The following is a 23,501-nucleotide window of genomic DNA, read 5'->3' as shown; positions in this document are numbered from 1 at the left end:
CAAAAAGGCAGGAACATAATATTTCGCATTGTAACAAATTTTAAGCTCAATGAAAGTGAATTGTCATCTTCAGAGCATGCATACCATTAGTTACTCTTCAAAATGTCAAATGATGGGATTAGTCCACACTCGTATTTTCTTTTAGAAAGACGCCTAAATTTTTATTATCACTAATTATATATCCGAATTTAACTTTCTCTTTCTCTCCCTCTCCCTCTTTCCCTCTTCTCTCTCTCTCTCTCTCTCTCTCTCTCTCTCTCTCTCTCTCTATATATATATATATATATATATATATATATATATATATATACTTTTTATTTGTTTTACATAAGCATTAATATGTCGTTACACATTCATGAGCATATTTCCCTCAGCCAGTTACAAGTACCTGGGGACCTTTTCAGGCGATATTGCTCACAAAAAAGATTATTTCAAGCAATATCGCATGAAGAGGTCTCTAGTTACTTGTAACTGACTGACCGAAACATACTCATGAATGTGCAGTGACATATTAATGCTTTTGTAAAACAAATAAATGTCTATCTCGCCTTACTTCGCTATTGAACACTCTTGTATTAACCCCGCGAAAACTTCATTGGGTGCTTTACCTCTGAAAAATATTAACCTTGAAATTATATATATATATGTGTGTGTGTGTGTGTGTGTGTGTGTGTGTGTGTGTGTGTGTGTGTTTTACTTGGCTTTGTCTCTATCTTATATTAATCTAGCTTCGCCTTCTTTCTCCCCATTCTTATATATATATATATATATATATAGTTATTTCACTTTTCTTAGCCCTCTCTCCTTCTCCACACTCCGTCTATCTTTCTATCTCTTCCTCTCTCTCTAATCATTCAACTTTGAAAATGAATTCTGACAAATCTTCCGTTGTAGCCTGACCTCTAGTGGTCGAAAATGGAAAAGCAAGAAAAACTAGCAAAGCTAATAGTGTTGTTTTTGTTAGTGGTGGTGGTGATGGTCGTTGTGATTGAGGCAGCAGTGGTGTTGGTCGGTTGTCTGAAATGGCCGTGACGTTTTGGAGCAAAGAAACCAGACTGTCTCATGAGTGACGCGATAGGTGCGTGTGATTCATCGATTGGGAAGGGGTGGAGGCGGTATCATGAGCAAGGTCGAAGGTAGGGACAGAAAGGGCACGTTATACCTTAGCCGTCATCTCCGGTCGAAGAGAAATACCTTCACGAGTTAATATAACCGGGAAATGGGCAGTCAAGAGGAAATGATTTTATTTTCCTAACAAAAATGGCTTTTTAAAATTTGTCCATTCTTGTGGATCAACGAGTCATTTCTTTCTAAGATACGTCCGAGCGTGTTAGTGATTGGGTTCGGTTTATCCGTCGGTAACGTTTAAGTTTGACACAAGTATGTCTAGATGTATCTGTTATATGAAGAAGGCCGTATTTTGATGGAAAGCTTGGAGTTATACTTTTACAGGTCGCTTCGGATGGATTACAAAAAAAAAAACACGTGACTTCAGGAGAGAGATTTTTAGTCTCTTACCAGGCGATACTTTAAGCCAGAATGATTTGTTGTCCTCGATTGGAGGGGGGCATATTGCAACTAGGTATAGCAGAACAAGCTCTCTGTCTATCTATTAGTGTATTTATTTCGAAAAGTAACCTGCCTCTCTGATGCTTCTATAACTGTTTCTTTTTTTTTTCAATGTAAAAAACTTTTATTTAAAAACTAAACACTGATGTACGTGATGTATCCAATGACGATCAGTGGCGTGGAGTCCACAGCAACACATTTTTCGCCCGCTCTTGATTGCTTCTCTGGCAGTGACCGGAAAACGTAGATGTCCTCCCTAATAGTAGTAGATATGGCAGGTAGGTTGCCATAAAGTTGCTGCTTCGTGGGTGATCTTTCCAAGATATATTTAACACCGTTTGTAGCATACAGGAGCACGTGCCGTCTAGCTTTTTTACCAATCTTTTAGTGAGTGTTCAGGTTGTAGCACAGTAAACATGGCCAGACTTCACTACTGCTCTGAAGAACTATTTTTTTTCAGTTTGTCAGTTAGCTTTAAGTCCAATACTTACCGCAGTCTGTCCAATGCAGCCCATTCTTTTGAGATGTGAATTTCGATATCTATCTCCGTTGAACCTATATTGCACGTAGATACGCAAAACTCAGTGATTTTTTTCAGTGTTTTTCCATCTAAAGCAATAAAATGAAAGTAAAAAAATCACGATTATTACGACATGGCTACTTATTGCACTTTTTAGTTCTACACTATAAAATAAACTTTATCTAAAGTATGACAAATACACATCTTACACTTTTTAGTAATCAGTATCTTCATTGTAAGACGAAAGCGTAGTTAATAAACATTTGTTTCTCCAAGGTTTTTCCATATATAACCTAGTAATACAAAATCAATGTGGACATATTCGTTAGTTCTGTGATTAAATTATGTTTAAAAAATTTAATTTAATTTAATTTCTTCGTCTTAAGGAAACGCGAATGAATTAAAGATGAGCAAAATTAGCGGAAGCGGAAACATAATAATGATAGATTGGATTATGTTAACAAATGACGTAATAAAATCTATCTATCGCTGTCTCTTTGTCTCTGTCTTTCTGTCTCTATCACTCTTTCTGTTTGTCTCTCTCTCATCTTTATCTATCTATCTATCAATCTATCTATATTTATCTTCCACGCAAGTAACCAGCCTCATTTTCTGTGACTGTTCCTCTTTTTGTAATAAACCTTTATTAAACCCTAAACATCGGTGTCCGGGTAATTGTATACACGTGACGTGGCCGTCTCCAGGAGCGGTACGACTCTCCATTCGGGGGAGGCTAAGACTCCAGAAACTCTGTAGAATGCTGAGCAACTATGCTTGTTATTTGTTAAGTATTGTTGTATGCCCGGGTAACGGCTGCCCTGCTGAAAGGAAGAGTTAAATTACAAATTTTATTATTTTTTATGAAACCGACATATAAATCTGATTGTTTGATGAAAGTGATAATTTGATGTCACGTTGAGAATGAAATATAATTTCGTTTCCGATGCCAGCGAGCCCCAACTCAGGGACGTCTGGCTTCTGAGCACAATACCCGATGAGGGGTAACGGGGTTAACTTCTTCAGATCGTGAGAACCACAACTGCGAGCGTTCGCAGATTCGCAGGTGCATGCAGGGAATCGGGAAGTTAGAGCTGAGTTTTGAGCGAATCTAATACTAATCGAAGAGTCGTTGCCACTACTCTCTTCCCGACCTCACCACCAAAAAACTGAGAGTAATTAAATCTACTTGGGACTCAATATTGTTTGTTAAAAATCAACAACGTTGCAATTATATATTAATGTATATCATATTTTGTATATCTAACCTAAATTAACCAAGAAGAATAGAGATATCTGAATCTGTCGTTCTTTTGCGCGCATGAAAATATATTCATTTCCAGCGTGACAGCGGAATATCAACCCGAAAGTGAGATCGGCTTAGATCAAATCTATCAACGAGTCCTACTGCGCTGAGGAATCCTCCGAAGAATTTCCTGTGAAGAACGAACACGACGCATATGTAATCGCTGAGGGTTCACATACACAGATAAACAAGAACATAAGTTTCCGACCAGTACACGAGTTGATAATGGCTTATAAACGTGCGTAATGGATTTGAACCATCTATGTTTCTGCCCTATAAACTACACTCACACACAAACACACACACACACACACACACACACACACATATATATATATATATATATATATATATATATATATATATATATATATATGCAGTAAAACTAATTTAATTTGAACTTCCTCTAAAGTTGGACTTCCTCTCATTTGGACCTCTTCTAAACCTGGACTTTCTCTAAACTTGAACTGTCTCGTCATTGAAATTGTATTAGACTAGTTGATGCGGAGTTGGAGTAAAACTATTTATATGGTTTAGTCAGATATTGTGCAGAAATGTTAATATTTGTACTATGTGATTAATGTAGATTAGCTATTGATAATTAATTTACACTAACTGTAAAAAAATTTTTAGATTGCTATATTTAAAATAGTGTAAAACAACCCATCACAATGGATCTAGAAAAAAATCTTGAAACCAAACGGTTACCGACCAACCACGCTGTTCTTAAATCACTTAATGCAAATGATGTTGAAATGTGGGTGCAACAAGATGAGGAAACTACTGATTAATATCCTGAAGGCATTAATCGTGATGAAAATAGCGACAGTTTCCATTCTTTTGACCCTAATGTAAATAACCAAGAACACTCTGATGAAGCAATATCATGGGACGATGCAGAAAAGTCTATAGGGAAGGTTATAAAATTTCTAGAAAAAAGTCCCTACTTTGGTGACAACTATGTTTTGCAAGTAATGTCACTCCGAAGAGATATAATCATAAAGAAGCTATAGAACCAAGAAATTGTATATTTTCGTGATCGTTTACGAAATACAATGGCAGCGCTCGAGAACTCAATCGATGAAAATAGAAACTAAAAACCTGTATTTTACATAAATGTATGATTTCTGTAGATGATAACTGAGGTAATAAATACCTAACGAGTAAAAGTAGATTTAATTTATTTTCAATGTTTTTGTTCCTGGTAATAATATTTAAAATTCTTACTTGCAATATATCGTAAACTCAACTTAATATATACTTGAAGTATCATATAGCAATGAATTTCATTTACTATTTCTTAATTCTTAGAAAATTAAAGTTAACTGTAGAACACATTTTTTTATCACGAAACTTGAACAGCATCCTCTAATTTGAACGAAGCGAATGTTCAAATTATAAGAGTTATACTGTATATATTAATATAAACAAAGTTACATAATCCCGACACTAAACATGCTCATGTTTTGGACAAATGGTCGGTTAAAACTAGAAGTCCTCGTCGAGCGACTTAATAAATGGTTGCTTTCCACAAACGAAACCAGTCCTTATTGCTCTTATTTTTGTATAGTACTCTTAATATTCCTTAAAACTACTCTTGAATACTTTTAACCTAGAGTATATATATATATATATATATATATATATATATATATATATATATATATATATATATATATATTGGCACATGTCATTATTAAAGCACGTCTGATTGAACACGATAGAGTTAATTTTTTTACAACTTTTTCTGGATATCTTTTGGATTCGCCGAGCTGTCTTTTTATTTAGATGGCGATGTATATAATGGCGCTCAAAAATTTTTGTTCAGTCATATTTTTCTCAAGAGCTTTCTACCGGTGCATCCGAGAGTCGACAGGAGCAATTGTTGTTGTCATCTTTTTCTTTTTCTTTTAGGCTTGGTGGATTTATAGTTTCTTTTTATTATTTGCTATAAATGGGGTGCAAGATGGTTAGAAACGAAAAATTTTTATTTTTTATTTCGATTTTCTTATTTATACTTTATTTATGTAGTTTCTTGATTATTATTTAATACTGTTAGTATATTGTCCCGATGTTAAATGAGATCCGGTTAAAAAGAGGCTGTAGTTTTTTAATTAGTATGACTTCTAGTAATTTTAGTCGTCGTGTGCAATTGTTAAGCTATCGAATTTAAGTATTATTAGTTAAGATGTCGGATGATTATATAATATGTTTTAAAGCCAGACGACGCAAAGATTTAAATAAACGAATGTTTATTATTTAAAGCGATATATTTCCAAGTAACTCGAATTTTTCAGGGCTTCTTTTCTTCTGTCGCATGATATTATTACGAAACGAAATGAAATTCTTAAACATCCACGTGCAGTTGTTCAACGGTGAATATTTTTTGCAAGTTCAGTATGCGCTTGGTGTGGGTGAAGTGAAATAATTAAGTGTTCCTGCATTGAAAGCGTTATTTTACTGGTAAATTGAATTGAAATACGTATATAAAATACGTACATAAATGACAAATTAACAAATCACAGTTGAACAGCATGCGGATACTTTTATTTCAATTAAATTTATATATATATATATATATATATATATATATATATATTGTTATATAATAGGAAAAAATTTCGTCACTAAAGAAAAGATAAATAAAAACTTCAAATTCGAAAGAGATTAATTGTAAATATAGAAATATGTACATGGAATTGCAACGTTATCTAAATTTAAAAAGCATATATATATATATATATATATGTGGGTGTGTGGGTGTGTGTGTGTGTAAATATTTTTTCTTATAATACACACCAATCCTTATTCAAGAAGCTCAAAGAAATTACAGAACAATATAGGGAATAAATGACAACAGAAAATATTCCAAATTTCATGATGTTGACCATCTTATAATTTAGTCCTTTAATTCAGTTGACATTTACAATTCTTGACAGTATCTGTTTCATTGCGCGAAATCAATCACATAATTATTATATCAATAAGTGAATCTATTATGCCTTTAACTCACCAGAAGAAATAACAACAACCAATCCGTCAAAAGGAAATAAAGTGCGTTTGGACGTGATTAAAATGTAAAAATTAGAAGAGAAGCTGTAAATACCTTATAATATGTTTCTATTACGCCATTTTGAATTTTAGAAATAGATTCACTAAAAGTCACTAAAACCAACTATTCGTACTAACAAGTTCTATTAATTTATGGATATTCTGCCAAAATGTTCTATTTAATATTCTTATGAAAACAATAATAATTATAAACTATTATACATGTTTGCATGTACGAAACTAAACTAAAATAAAATAAAATAAAATAAAACAGTTTAACATTTACGGTTATCTTAAATTATTAATTGGGATTAAAACCATACATAATACATTTCACTAAACTGTTATAATCCAGTTTATTACTATTTCAATTATAATGTTTTAGTATTAGTTGAAAAGTGAAGCAGAGAGAACAGGGTGAAGAAAAAGATGATTTCACGTGAATGGATAGTCCGGTGAAAGATAAAGTATCCAATGACGGTAAAATCCAAAAATGTAAATCCAAGTGTATATATATATATATATATATATATATATATATATATATATATATATATATATATATATATAATGAAAATTACAATTGAATTTACCAAAATGATCCAAGATGGTAAAATTAAAGTAAATTATGAATATTAAAGAATTAATATTTATAAAATTATCTCAGCCAGATATAAAAGCTCGATAATACCAAATAGGAAATAGAGCTTATATAATTTATTATTTTCCACCAAACTATCCATTAAAGTATAATCACCTTTTTCTTTACCATATTCCCTCTGCTAAACTTATTTTGTTTTCAAGTAAGATCTTTGACTTATTTGTTGTTTCATCAAATACTTCTGCATGCAAAATCCGATCCTGCATTTTGCTAATTCCTACCCTCTGATGAGAAGGAGAGTATTTCTTCGAAACTCTGCGGATTAAGGACTATCCATTTATCTAGTGTTTCCTTTTCAGATTAAATATGTTTTTAACTCATTTCAAAGTGTTTTTTAACATGTTTTATTAACTGTTTGCTCATATATATATATATATATATATATATATATATATATATATATATATATTAACTTGGATTTACATTTTTGGATTTTCCCTTCATTGGATAATTTACCTTTCACCAGACTATCCATTCACCCTGTTCTCTCTGCTTCACTTTTTGTTATCAAGTAAGATCTTTGACTTACTTGCAGTTTCGTCAAATACTTTTGCAAGCAAAATCCGATCCCGCATTTTGCTAATTCCTACCCTCTGATGAGAAGGAAAGTATTTCTTCGAAACTCCGCGGATTAAGGACTATCCACTTATTTAGTGTTTCCTTTTCACATTAAATATGTTTTTAACTCTTTTTCAAAGTGTTTTTAACATGTTTTATTAACTGTTTGCTCTTATATATATATGTATGTGTGTGTGTGTGTGTGTGTGTGTGTGTGTGTGTGTGTGTGTGTGTGTGTGTGTGTGTTTGGCGGTACAAAACTTATATATAGATTCAAATAAAATATGCGGAAATTTCCCGAGAGCTTTTTCGACTCTTCAGGAAAAAATCGATAGCAAAGGAAACAATATTATTGACGAAATTAAAGAGCATTCAGATATGCCAAGAATTAAAAAGAAAAACGATTAAAATGGATTATTTTAATTTGTGTATACGACGTTTAAAAGCGGCTTAAATTGGCACAACGACGGAAAAAAAACACGAGGGAAAATGGGGCCAAAGAGAAATATCGTTTTTGTTGTCTCCTTTTGTCGGCATAAAGAAGGTTTTCGAACCGTAATAGAGACCGACTCCAGAATCTTTAAATGATTTTTGGAGTCTGTTCTATATAATACCTCGAACAACTCTATTTTATATTTATCGACACAACCAAATTGATTGTCAACCAAATGTGAGCCAATAGCAGAGTCCAAGGGTGAAGAAGAAGGAAGACTACCAGATCATACCCTCTCCTGTCTAATTTTAGATGGAACGTGCTGGTTTAAACGAGTTAGCAAATGAAAAGATGTTTGCACGACATAACCAGCATCGCAGCGGCATTTAAATTGATGAACAATATTACTATTTTGGGTGTAGAGCAAGTTATCTTTGCGAAAAGAAGGAAAATCAGATTTCGTAGTGTATACCAAACGCAGGGGAAAAGAGTAGAAGCAATTAGAAACACGTCTAACAATCCGTTTAGACAATTTAGTACTCTTGTCCCCTATCCACGGTAGTTATAAATAAACTAGACACTTCGCAGGTCCAAACTTCTTAGGGGATTTAAAATCATCAGCCTTTTTTGTCAATGCAATCATCAATAAGGTCCAATGGATAACCGTTATTGATAAATATTTCCCCGATCTTATCAAGTTCGGAGTCTTATCTGTTAGGTGAACATGTCATGAGGGCTTTATGTACCAGTGTATAAATTAGGCCGACCTTACGTGATTTGGGTACAAAAGAAGACCAGCTTACATACAAGCCAGTGAAAGTCGGCTTCCTTTACATGGTAGTGAGAACGCCCCCCCCTCTTGAACGTTCAACAAGAACATCCAAGAAGGGAAGAAAATTGTCCTACTCACTTTCCATAATGGACTTCAATGTTCCATGTAGAGAGTTCAACCTATTGAAAAAGTTTGAGGGGCTCTTATTTGGGATCATGTTTAGGGAAAATTAATAAGATGTTGGTTGACGTTACATTTAAACTCTTGCATGTCAGTGCAGTCAAAAAAGCAGGTAGCAGAAAAGGAATTCCAAACTGAAGGGGTTCGAGGATAGAAACTTTCAGAGTAGAAGGTTTTCCGTCATTTAGGGATTTCAAAAGTGAAGGAGCTTGATTTCGTTACTAAGCAGTTTTGTCGGAGGTATGTACCTCGAGGGGGCGAAAGCGTAATGAGTTCATCAAATTTGGTAAGTCTTAAGGACGACATGCTGTATTGTATCAAAAACAATCTTAGCAATATTTTCAAGTATATAAACTCTAAGGGAAGGCTAAATAATGCAACAGACAAAACGTTTTAAAATCGTAGTTACAAAGATGAGGAAAACAGTTCGAAACTTTGAGATAATCTAAATAACTGTCTTCCGTCTCAGAAATACCGTCGATCATCATAATGGAGACAACTACTCGAATCTTGTTAATTATGTACATTCTAACCGGATGTTGCACTATTGTCTGGATCGTTATAGATTCCTTTACTTTTAAAGTAATGCTTGCCCGGCTTTCATCGATGGTCGAGATGTTGATGGATATTCCAGTTTTAATTGCGATCACAGAATAACTATCATACAATAAATCCATGACTGAAAACCTCTCGCACTTTACTGCTTATTCGACATCTTTATTTCTTCTTAAGCCTCTTTATTTTCAAAGATCCGCTGTTTTATTTCTTCATTATTATTAGAAATAGTAGTAGTTGTAGTAGTAATAGTAGTAGTAGCAGCAGCAGCATGGAATATTAAAATTATTATACTCAATCAGAGTTAATCAAAATGTGTTTCCCCATGACTAGCTTATTATATATATTTAATCGCTAAAAATATATACTAAAATATTTCTTGATGTTGTTAATTGAGTTTTGATTGAAATGAAATTCTATTTTAATTGCTTTAATTACCCATAAATTGTTATTACTTATCCAACTTATTAAACTTCGTCTTCTATTACCATTTTCTCCTCTTATTGCATATTGTTTAACGTCCTACTTCCTATTTTATAAAGTGTCAATAAGTCTCGCTTATCAATGTCCCCTCTCTCTCTCTCTCTCTCTCTCTCTCTCTCTCTCTCTCTCTCTCTCTCTCTCTCTCTCTCTTTCATTGTCTGTTTCTGCCTATCTGTCTCTCTCAAAGGTGAGAAAAGGATAGAATGCAAAACTGTTATATCATAAACCCTTTTTAAGAATTCAAAACACAAAAACCATTAGTGTAAGCAACAGTCCGTTTTTTATTTCTCCTGTTAGTCTTGCTTATGGTAGATAGAGAGAGAGAGAGTGGGGAAGCAACAGAGAGAATTATCGTGGCGTCCACTCGGTTGACAATCAAATCTCCAACTGCTATCTTTTTCCTTCTGTCACTTTTTCCTGTCAATCTTTTCAAAACATCCACATAACCAGATTCCTTTCTGTTACATTTTTCATAACAATAACAAAGTTTGTTTATATTTGTGAGAAATATTGAAACAATTCCCGTTTAGCTTGTCAATTTCTGACATTTCATCCGCAGACGCGTGCCACATTTTAATTCATGAACATACATATATGTATATTCAGATATACACACACATATATATATACTAGCATGTCAACCCGGCTTAGACCGGGTCATTCGTGTAACAAAACATGTAAATATTAAGTTGTATACAAAAATGGAAATATGGCCATGAGCAGCAGTACTATTTAATCTTTAGTTGAAGGGGGAAAAAGAGCGAGACATATATATAGATAAATAGATAAAGGGAGAGAAAGAGAGGGAGAAAATAGATAAAATACATGAGAGAGAGTATGTATTTTGGATTTTCTCTTTTCATTTCTTTATATTTAAATATCTTAGTATATTTGGGCAACATTTTCTCTTATGCGTGTTTCATTGGATAGCAGGGATAATTCCAATTTCTTTATCTCGCGATCGGTTTTTCCATTGTGCAGGCCAATGTTCCAACGTTCGAGTAAAGAAAGAAATTTGCCATTGTCGCGACTTGCATATATCGTCTTCATGCGAGTTATGAATTTAAAAATTGTATTTAGTAAAATTTATTTTTTAAGTCGTTTAAAATCGTTTTAAATCGTACAAAAGAATTGAAGCTTTCATTTTCTCGCATACTGAGTCTGATTGAAGGTCAGTTTGTCTATGCGAATGAGTAGGACTTCCATGATTGAGAGGCACAGGTTACAATGTAAGACGACTAAAATTTAAATCTTAGAAACTCGCCCTTTTAATCAAAAAATGTAACCCGGGCTTAATAGTTGATCCAATGAGTCATACATACATGCATATATATATATATATATATATATATATATATATATATATATATATATATATATATATGATTTGCAAATAATCAGGCAAACATAAAAAAAAGGACTGATAATTTCTGAAGTAGTTATCGTTTGCTCTTTTTTTAAGACGATCTATTTTTTCACATTTTTTTCATTTCTTTCTTTTTTATTTTCGTTTTATTTGAATTTCTTTTGCGTCACTTATTTTCTCATCGCGGCAAGTCAAGGAGAACAAATGAGCTTATTATCTGGAGAATCGATATTTCTTCTTCCTTTCATATCCAAGCTTGGATTTGTACGACACAGCGCTCCCGATGATGAGTGTGCGGCGTAAACAGCGTACTTTAATAATAGCATTTGACTACGTAGCCTTAATTGCATCAGCTACAAGTTTCAGTGAGTAAAATAAACATGTGCACTGTGTACGCATGTCTGAAATGGTGGGATAAGAAATTCCACGATGCTTTTCTTCATTTCATTTTTGATAAGGCTAAATATCCAGTACACCACCACGAATATCATTTATGAAATCGCTAATAAAATGTTATACTCTTACTAGCCATATTTGTACAAATAGATATCAGTATTTGTTTGATTTCTCCACAAAGTTTTGGGCTAACAGTTTTTATTTTATTGCCATTTTGTTTCCAATAGCCTAGTAGCCTACGATGCAGGAGCATAGCAGTATATGAGTTAGATATCTACAGGGTGGTCAAAAAGTCAGGTAACATTTTAAAGAAAAACGATATTAGCAATACACGTATATTTAAGTACCATACATTGAAATATAAAATGAAACAAACATGAAATATGTTTATTTTGTTAATTGTCGTCCATTTCTCTCTATCAATCGCTGGAAGCGATTAACCACTGATTGTGTAACACGTGTAATCATGTCAGCTGATATCCGCGCAATCTCCTCTTCAATAAATAACTTTAAAGACGCTATTGTATCAGGCTTCTTGCCATAAACGCTACCCTTTACATAGCCCCAAAGCCAGAAATCAGGAGGGGTAGTTTATATATTACACTCAAATATTTAAACAAATAATATTAAACGAATAGAGATTATAATGGATCATATTGTTTTTTCTACCTTTAACATGTTACCTGACTTTTTGACCACCCTGTATACCGCTATTTCTTTTAGCCAGTCGGAGAAATTGTCTGCAGAGAGATGATTAGTTATCCCCCTAATTGTGTGTGTGTGTGTGTGTGTGTGTTTTTTTTTTTTTTTCATTATTATTTTGGATGATTATTTCCAAAGGTTTCATATTAAAAGCCGCCTGGAACAAACTAAGTCATATTAGTTACCTTTGTTATCATATTGCCAAGAACACTGTACTGTAATAATAAATGGTAATTGGTTGTTAGAAAGAAAGTTTGTGTTTTTCAGCTTTAATTTTATTTCGGTTTAACTTTGAAGATAACTTTATGTTTGATGGGCGTTCAGTGTCTTATGTCGACTGACTTAACCGATAACCTATTTAAAAACTCTCTCTCTCTCTCTCCCTTCTCTCTTTTTTCTCCCTCTTTCTCCAATTGAACACATAGTCAGTCCGAACAATCATAGCATTGTATCTCTGAGCATCCATTTTTGTTCTACATAACTGATCGTACAGGGGACTGTTGAGAAAATAAAATTAACTATTTCCTGCTAGGATCCAAAATTTTAAAAAAATTTTTATTACTTTTAAACCCCAAACAAGGCGCACTGCCACTTTGATATAGGGGGTTACTATCAGAGACCCAAGTTGCAGGGATACTATGTAGGGAGTTTAGCAGCAAAATGTCTTTTCACATTACTCTTGAACTTCTGCATGTCAGTACAGTTGGGGAAGCAGGAAACCGGAAGAGAATTTCAAAGTCTTGCAGTTCTGGGGAAGAAGCTATTAGAGTAAAAGGCCTTCTTACATCTAGAGATCTAAACTGTATAGGGGTGGGACTTCGCTGCTTGTCGGGTTTGTCGGGGGTATTTACGTCGCGGGGGTACAAGGGCTTTTAGTTCGTAAAAGCATTCACTATAAATTACTTGTAAAACAGGCAGAGGGATGCAACATCTCGTCGATGGGATAGGGGCTAAAGTTTAGATGGCAGTTCTGGACCTATTAAGTTGGCGACTCTCTTTTGGACCCTGTCCAGGAGCGAAAGACTAGTAGCAGATGCACCAGCCCAAATGTGACAGCAGTACTCCATACATGGGCGAATGGTGGCTTTGTAGAGGTACAGGATACTTTCAGGCGTAACTTTCTAGTACGATAGAGAGAACCACCTTCTTTGCAGCAGCCTTAGCAATGACCTCGATGTATCTATTTCAACGCATGTTTCCTGTGAACGTTAAGCCGAGGAGCTTGAACGACGTGCTTTCAGATAAAGTATCTTTAACCATAGCTATTATTGGTTGGTAAGGTTTCATGTAATTATTAAAAGAAACGAACTTTGTCTTGGCAGCATTGAACGTTACCATCCATTTTTGACCCCATTCAACTACAGACTGAAGATCTTTCTCTAGGATTTCGGCAATTACTTTAGATATGTGCTCATTAGTTTTTCCCACGTGCCTGCTATAAAGCGTGGTGTTGTCGGCACATTTATCCATCTCAGAGACAATTTTATCAGGTAAGTCATTTATGAATATCAGAAATGTAGTATTTGTTATAATTACGGTAAGAGGTAAGGAAAATCTTCTAAACCAAGGTAATTTTTAATGTTTTGTAATTAGAATATAGTAAACATTTGGAGAGGGTTCATTTTATCAACATTAAAATATTCCTATGTCAAATTTTGCAAAAAATCATGATTTTGGCGCACAACAATGTTTCAATATTGCATATTCAAATAAAGCGTAGTTTGAATTTAGAAGAATTTCTGTGCTTTATCAATAAACTAGCAGACCGCTCGACGTTTTCTGGTCGTAAAATATGCATAAATATTATATTTTAATACATACAGAATCTGAGACATGTGCATACGAGTACTGTTTTCTCTAGTTCACTTCTTGTAAGTAAAAAAATACTCGCAGCTGAGATCGAAACTAAAACCGAAAGTCAGTGAATCAAGAACAATAACTCTGAGTCAGTTTGACACGATCTTTAAAATCTGTTTTCAAACCTACTTATTTTTAACATAGAGAATCTTAAACGTGAACGATTCACGCATGCATATTCGTGAAAGAGTTGACAAACAGATAAAAATAAGATGACCCCACGTACCAATTTTTCAATTTTGACCGTTTAGCAGCCCTTTTTTCGAATGAAAGCTGATTAGAAAGTTTTTCTACATACCTGAATACCCTATATACTAAATTTCAAGTCTGTAGATAAAAAATCATTGAGTATATAGGTTGTGAAGTGTCCTCACACACACACATTCTCACTTTTATAGATATATAGATTACATTGCAATTAGGAGCTGAACTGCCTATATAGCGTTTTTCTCGTTTGATCTGGTGGTTTTATTTAGAATCTAGCTATAAAAATTTGGATCTAACAGCTAGCGTTTTTTAATAAACTTTGGAACTTTGGTTTTCCTTTTTTACAACCGCAATTTAGGTTTTAGTTAACGTACTTTTCATATTCATTTTCTAGCAAGTCACGACATGCGACTATTTCTTAAGTTATCTTCCATGCCTGATATATGAAGAATAGTAGTTGCACATTTACAATAAATCATGTCCTTATTTTAGAACATCGCCGGGATTCTTCGATACTTTATAAAACGTTTTGTTAACCTTTAAATTTTTTATAAGTGTGAGTCACCAGTTATCCAGGCCCGGAGGCCACTCAGGGATAAGGGTTATTGCGTGTACAGTAATCAATGGGATAATATCGTAGTAATCGTTAGTAATGGAGATTTGATAAATTGAGTTAATTAAGGGAATTTGTTTATGTTGGACTTGAAGACATCCAAGTTGTAGTCAGGTGGAAAACAGGCAAACGGCAGAGAATTCCACAGACGTGCACTTCTAAGAAAGAAGCTTTATTCATGGAATCTACGTTTTGATTTAGGCACAGATAAAGAGTGGGGAAAATTTTTAACAGTGGTTTCAGCTAGACGGGTGTTTTTCGTGAAAGATTGACGAGGGGGGACAAGAGATTGGAGCTCAAACAACTACGTCACAAGTGCTATCAGATTATGTTGTGTGAAAACAATGAATTCCTTGCCTAAAATGCACGACACATTAATACTATTGTTTTCCCCCCCTTTTACTTTGCAAAACGTTATCATTCTGCACAGTTAGAAAGGAAATCAACAATGTTTCTCTATATATAAAACAACCAAAACAAAACATCATTAATAAATAGTCTGAGAATTCATTTATTCAAACTCCTCGGCTTAACATTCATGGGCAATATGAACTGGAGCAAATACATTGAGAACATTGCGAAGGCTGGTGTAAGAAAGATGAGTTCCCTCTGTCATGCTAAAAGACTACTCACATCTGAAAGTACCCAGTACTTCAACAAGGCCACTATTCACTTATGCATGGAGGATTGCTGCCACATCTGGGCTGATGAATTTGCGACTAGTCTCTTCCTCTTGAATGGGGTCCAAAACAGAATTTGGGATCTAAAAGTTCCCACTTTGTCAGCTAAGTTACAACTCCTGTCCCATCGCCGCAATGGTACATTTCCGTGCCTGTTTTACAAATATTTTAATGGAATATGCTCTGATGAACTCTTTGCACGTGTGCTCCTTCGACGTACCTATCTCTGACAAACCCGCTTAGCAACAAAATCACTCCCCTTCACGGTGGAGATCTTTAAATGCCAAAAAGTTTCTACTCTAATAGTTTCTTCCCTCAAACAGCTAGACTTTGGAATTTCCTTCCTCTACCAGCTTCCCTGATTGTACTGATAAGCGGAAGTTTAAATGTAACATAAACCAACATCTTGTTAATCTCTCTTAGGCATGATCCCAATAAGTAGATCCTTCGTACAAGTGACGAGATGCCTTGTTAAGGGAGAACGTGAGCAAAAAAAATATAAATAAGTAAATATTTGAATATATCATTAAGAATTGGAAGCATAAAAATGTTTCTTCCCAAAATTACTGGATTCAGCATTAAATAACCCGAAAAGTTTTAATATGCTGTAAAGCAAAACAACCAAATAATGAGTAACTTTTTTTTTTTTTTTTTTACATTTTCACCCCAAACAAGACAAATAGTCACTTTGGTGTAGGGGGCTACTATCAGGGGAAACAACTACTGGGGTACTATGTAGGGATTTGGGCAGCAAGATGTCGATTCACGTTACACTTAAACTTCTGCACGTCAGTACTGTTGGGGAAGCAGGGACCTGGAATGGAATTCCAGACTCTAGCGGTTCTGGGGAAGAAAGTATTGGAGTAAAAAGATCTTTTACATCTAGGGATCTCTACAGTGTGGGGGTGGGATTTAGCAGTCTGTCGGGTTTGTTGAGGGTGCTCACGTCGTGGGGGCACAAGTGATTGCAGTTCGTCAGAGCATTCACCACTAAAATACTTGTAGAAAAGGCAGAGGGATGCAGCATTTCGTCGATGGGACAGAGGCTGAAGCTTAGATGCCAGTTCAAGGCCTATCAGGTTTGCGACTCTCTTTTGAACCTTGTCAAGGAGCGAGAGACTAGTAGCAGATGCACCAGCCCAGATGTGACAGCAATGCTCCATACATGGGCGAATGGTGGCCTTATAGAGGTACAGGATACTTTCGGGTGTTAGTAGTTTTCTAGCACGGTAGAGAGAGCCCACCTTTCTTGCAGCGGCCCTGGCAATGTTTTCAATAATTCCAACTTATGTTTCCTGTGAACGTTAGGCCAAGGAGCTTGAAAGATGTACTCTCAGATAAAGAGTCGTTGGCCATTGCTATAGGTGGTAGAGAGGGTTTCTTGTAATTATTGAATGAAACTAGTTTAGTCTTGGCAGCATTGAATGCGACCAACCACTTTTGTCCCCATTCCACCACAGATTGGAGGTCTTCCTCTAGTGTTTCTGCCATTTCTTTAGAAATGTGTTCATTCGTCTTCCTGTCGTGCCTGCCATACAGTGTAGTGTCATCAGCATATATACCCATCTCAGAGGCAATTTTGTCGGGGAGGTCATTTATGAATATCAGGAACAATAGAGGTCCAAGGATAGAACCCTGGGGCACCCCCGCAGTTATATCATATTGTTTAGATGTACGACCGTTGAGGACAACCTGGATTTTTCTCTTATCTAAGAAAGATTACGCAACTCGTTCATCAATTACGTCCAAGTTTTGCTTTCTTTAACCTTAGATTAAATGCAAGTAACTTTAAAGTGACAAATTAGAAATTAAATAATGTTAAAATTAAAAATATGCAAAGAAAACACGAAATGTTCACATAATATTTTCATATAAGATACGAAAAATTAAAAGCTAACAGTTATCTGGTGAATTTTCTTCCAATCTAGCTGTTTTGTTAAATCTCAGTTAGCAACATTGATCAGGAGTCACGCGGTCATTAAAGCTTCGTAAAGCCAACACTGCATAACGATAAACTTCCCTTCTCTTGATCTCCCTCCGCTTCGATTTATTAAGCGTCCCAAATTGCTTGCAACCTTTTCTTTCCTTACTCCCAACACAAACCCTAACCTAACCCACAAGCTCCTGAAGTAGCTTCATTATCTAAACGCACAGAGGCGTTATGGGCGCTCATTTCCGGCAAATGCGACCGCCATTTTGTCAATATATTTTCATTATGGCTTCTATTTGCTTCATGACCCGTGAACTGGTCAGAGTCATTTAAGAATTTTTTTTTTCAGTCAGGATATGCAAAGGAATCAGCTACCGCAGAAAGAGAGAGAGAGAGAGAGAGAGAGAGAGAGAGAGAGTAACGTGAACGTCTTTACAAGAATAGGGAAGGACATTTTATATTCTTTCATTATTATTTTGAACGAGCCCACTTTCCTTATATATATATATATATATATATATATATATATATATATATATATATATATATATATATATAATTTAAAGGAGATTAGAACAATAGTCTAAAGAGCTGCGTGTATTTTAATGTAACAGTGAAATTACTAGTTTAATTAAAATACAGGAAATAGAAAGTGCTCGTATATATTTAGATATATAATAAGCTCGATAGTTAAATGTCCTAGAGCTAATTCAATATTAAGTAATGTGATTGATAATTTAAAATTTAAAAATCAAATTTTAATTAAATTAAAAATCCGTTTCATAAGAAGGAACAACAACAAAATCAATTATCTGTACGATCCTTTCGGAAAACAATGCTTTTTATTGTGGTATACATCAAGTTATGTACAATAATTATATATAGTTTTTTGATAAGCAAGGTCTCCTCATCAGCAAATTTTGAAGGGTTTTTATTGAATTTAAAAGACACCATAAATAAACCTAGCATTAAAAGTAAGGCAGATGAATCTTTTAATTTTTCGTTTTTTGAAATCAGGAACTGTGGTTAAAATAGTCATTTAGATGTTTGCTATAGCTTTTTATCTATATTTATTTATTTAATAACTCTAGTAATAACCTTTTTTCTACATCCTTATATAAATGAATTCTCTTTTGTCATCATAAACTTTTTAGAAGTCGTATTATGCTGGTACTAAGTCTGCGATAGGTTACAGTTAATATTTTTTCCTTCCGGGAATTTAAACTGTATTCTTTATTTTTATTTTTGCATTATACATATATATATATATATATATATATATATATATATATATATATATATATATATATATATATATATATATGTATATGTGTGTGTGTGTAAAATGTAGGTTTAAATTTTGTAAAATCAATACAAAGTAGATTAGAAATTTACAACATCTGTTGTTCGATACAAGGGATAGAAATGAAAATTTCTTTACTCTATGAAGTTTTATAGAATTGCCTTTTTCCTCAGATGAAAAATAGTTAGCAAATTTAATAGTAATAGGCTAATTATAATTTTGCGAATCAGCATGTAAATTGAAAACTTCAAAATGTGGGGAGAAGTCTTTTTTAGAAAATAATATATAGATATAAAGTGCACAGGATATATGCAAATGATATATAGAGATATAAATCCCCGTGGAAACCGCGTATAAAGATGTAGGAGTATAAAAATCCAAAATTAGATGGGTTGAGATGGAGGTTGAATGGTAATCAAAATCCCATGTTGTATAAGCTTACATACTGACTTTACCATGTGGCTTATTTTTCTTCTAAACTCATCTATTTGTCTTTGAGTAAATTATTCACGAATTGTTTATGATTTTCACTGATTGTAAAAATGTGTTATATTTCGCGAGAAAGCTCTCACTTTCTCAAAAGGCAAAAGCAAACTTTTTATTTTCGTTTCCAAACAAGAAATATGCCTAATTTGTTATTATTTAAAAGATAGTGGATTCGCAAAAGTTAGAGTTTAAACAGAATATCTAAGTTATTTTATTTCTTTAATAATTTAGATCCTTTATTCTGTTTATTATTGCGTTAGAGAATTATACTTTTGTAAATTTATATTTTTATCATAGTATAGCATTATTTTATTATTTTTAATTATTTTAAAAATTAAAAAGGGTTAAATATTGTTATTTTATTTCATATAATCAGTTTATGTTTTAATAAGTAATATAAGTATTTTTCTAATATTTTTAATATATTAATTAATAATATTTATATATTAATTAATATAAAACGGTTTATATTGTTATGTTTTTATTGTAACCTTGTAGGTACTTATTTTATAATAATAATATATTATTTTATTTATATATTTATTCAATAATATTATATTATTTTATTTATATATTTATTTAATAATATTATATTATTAATATATTTATTTGATTCATAATGAGTAAAAAAATATTTTATATTCAATTCATTTAACTTACGCTTAATTTGTTTATAAAAGTTAAATATTATTCTTATATCAATATTTTAATAAATTTATGTTAACGCATTGCCGTGCTATTTCTTATTGCTTAGTAAAATTATAAGTGTTTTAAAAATATTATTTCATAATAATTTATTATAATTTTATTTATATATTCAATTTAAACACGTGATATATTTTTTTTTTATATTTTAGTCATTGAGCCTCCGACAAAGGAAGAATTGGATTGTAATTTACTCCCGTTCATTCATTCGTTTGTTTGCACTTTTCTTAGCAACTACGCATTGGAATTTTTTCAGAAATTTTGTACACACATTAGTCATGTTGAAAGTATTTTTCCCCCAGAACGAATTTCCAGGGATAACTCTGGTTGCCCGCTTGAGGGGGCGTTATAAGTGTAAAATTGCCCCAAAATCCTTATTTCGTTCGTTTGTTCGCACTTTTCTCAATAATCATTTCTTTGTTTTTTTTTTAATTTTGCACAAACATTAGTCATAGGAAAAGTAAATTTTTGGCAGAATGGATTTTCCAGGATAACATCTGTTTCTTCCCTAGGGGGCATTAGAAGGGTTAAATTGCCCCCAAATCGTTTATCTGTTCATTTGTTCGCACTTTTCCAAAATACAACGCCTTGAAAATTTTGCAGAAACATTAGTCATGGTGAAAGTAAATGTATAGCTTGTTTGATTCATTTTTAAAGTAATTGTCTGTATCTCAGCATTACCGAGGGAAGAAGTTTATGTACAGAAATATGTTAATCGAAGTATCAATTCTTTAGTATACAAGTCAAACAAACGTATTTTAGGCAGCCATATTTGTTAATAAATGTTTGTAGCAAAGTTAGTATGTAATTTAAAATTTAAGAAACGATTGTATTTTTCTCGACGTCGTCTGTAACTCAAATGTAACAAAAAATATTTCGGTTAAAGTAACATAGAAGCACCATGTGTTTTACTTCGTAATACTATCATAGTAAATCGGTATGGTTTCTAATAAATATTTTTACGAAACAGAAGATACTGTCCAAATTTAACATAAAAAGTCAGCAGAAAAATAGGGAAGGATCTATTTAATTTATTTTTGCTATTTTTTACGTCTGCATATTATGGTTTATGATATAATACAGAGAAAAATAATATATGTATGTATGTATGCATACATATATGTTGGGGTGACACCCCTACAGATTCTGATGATGGGCTCTTCCTGACGTCACTTCTGGTAACCAGTTTCTGCTATCGATTAGTCTAGAGCTGCGAGTAAGAGAGAGTGGGTTGTAACCTTACTTTGTCCTTCTAATTGAGCGGAGTTCCACTCAACCAATATACGTTTCTGTATTTTCTGTTAATATATATTTCATGTCACTGTTTTCAAGCGTTCTCGTTCTTCTTCAACATTCAAACAACAAAAAACTGGCGGCACAGGAATTTGAATCCAAAATAACAATTGATAGTAATTCGAAAATAATTTACGCGCGAAAATTCACAAGCAAAACCCGGCTGGTATTAATTTGACAAAAAAAAAGAGGAAAAATACTTTAAAAGAATTCAAAACTTCAGGTTTAAAGTAAACCGTGTGATTTCCTCATAAACGAGATTAAATACGTAATTCACATAATTTATAAAAATGGAAAACGCCCCGATGGTGAGAGAGCAGAAGCTATAAAGAACATATTTGCCTCTGATAATGTAAAAGTGCTCCAAACTTTTCTGCGACTGGGAAACTTCTACCAGGTTTTCATAAAGAATGAATGAACTACTAAAGGAGGAAAAGACCTGGAAGTGGACGCCTGAATGTCAAGCAGCGTTTGGAAAAAAATAAAGAATACTCTAACATTGGAACTGTTTCTTACGCACTATGACCAAAAGATGAAAATAATAGTAACGAGCGACACAACCTTATATAGTACAGAGCTTGTATACTACATATAATGCCCGACGGGACCAAAACTTCAATCGCCCATATATCGAGAACGAGAGACCGTACTCACAAATCGAATAAAAAGCTCTGTCATATACATGGTAAGGAAATTCCATAGGTACTTACTTGGTAGAACTATTACGTTATAGACCGATCATAAGCCGTTAGTGACGACTTTCCGACCCCAAAAAACGCTTAACGACGTATAATGCCAATAACCTACTGAGATGGGGTACTATCCTACTAAATTATGACTTTAAATTTGAATACCTGTAATCGAAACAAAATAGTCGTGCGGATGGCTCAAGATTGATATCAAAGAAAGGGAACGTTGTCAGGATTCTATAATTGCTGCACTTCCTATCGATTCCAAAATAAAATCAATGATATGCAACAAAATTAGAGAGCTTCCAATATTCCTATCTGAAATTAAAAGAGAAGTAGCAAAGGACGATTTTATTTGTGTCGTCACGAGAAAGATAGCTATGAAGAACAACATTACAGAAGTATTCTCACTTTACTACGATGTCTTAATACATAGCCAATGAGCGAGCATTCCGAAAAGTCTTCAGAAAAGAATTATACGGGATTTTCACACAGGGCATTCTGGAAAAAAAAAACGGAGTAAAAGTTTAATTAGAAGCTACGTCTATTTGTCTAATATGGACAAAGACGTAATGAGATGGTCGACTCTTGCAGAGGTAGCTGCAAAAGGACCACCCATCACAATTAAACCTTGGCCGAAAACTGCTCAGACATGGTCAAGAATCCACATCGATTTGCAATAAGGGCTGCTAAGGCGTCAAACCTGAAAATTTGGTTCGTGGAGGGTCATCGAATTTTTATCTGTTTATCAACTGTTTCAAGCATGCATATGCGTGAATCGTTCACATGACAGATTCCTTATGTTAAGAATAAGTAGGTTTGAAAACACTATTCGTAGAACGTGTCAAGATGGCCTAAAGATTATCGTACTTAACTCTATCAGTCTTTAAGTTTTAGTTTCAATGTCAGCTCGAGTGTTTTTTACTTACGAGAAGTGAACTGTCTAGAAAAAAAACATAATTCTCACATGCGCATGTGTCACTTTTTTATGTATTTTTTATTTCATTTTTTTTTTTTTTTTAGAAATTTAACTTTACGCCTAATGCGTACAGTATTTCTGCTAATACTAAATAAGAAATCTGCATTTATCAAAATACAATTTTTATGCGCATTTACCGGCCGGGTAACGCCGGGTAACGTCGGGTAACGTCGGGTAACGACGGATGATGCCGGCGGCCTGTTAGTATTG

Source organism: Euprymna scolopes, chromosome 37 (genome assembly GCF_053919585.1).
Source record: "Euprymna scolopes isolate OS-2025 chromosome 37, ASM5391958v1, whole genome shotgun sequence".
Taxonomy (NCBI): domain Eukaryota; kingdom Metazoa; phylum Mollusca; class Cephalopoda; order Sepiida; family Sepiolidae; genus Euprymna; species Euprymna scolopes.
This window is presented reverse-complemented; position numbering follows the sequence as displayed.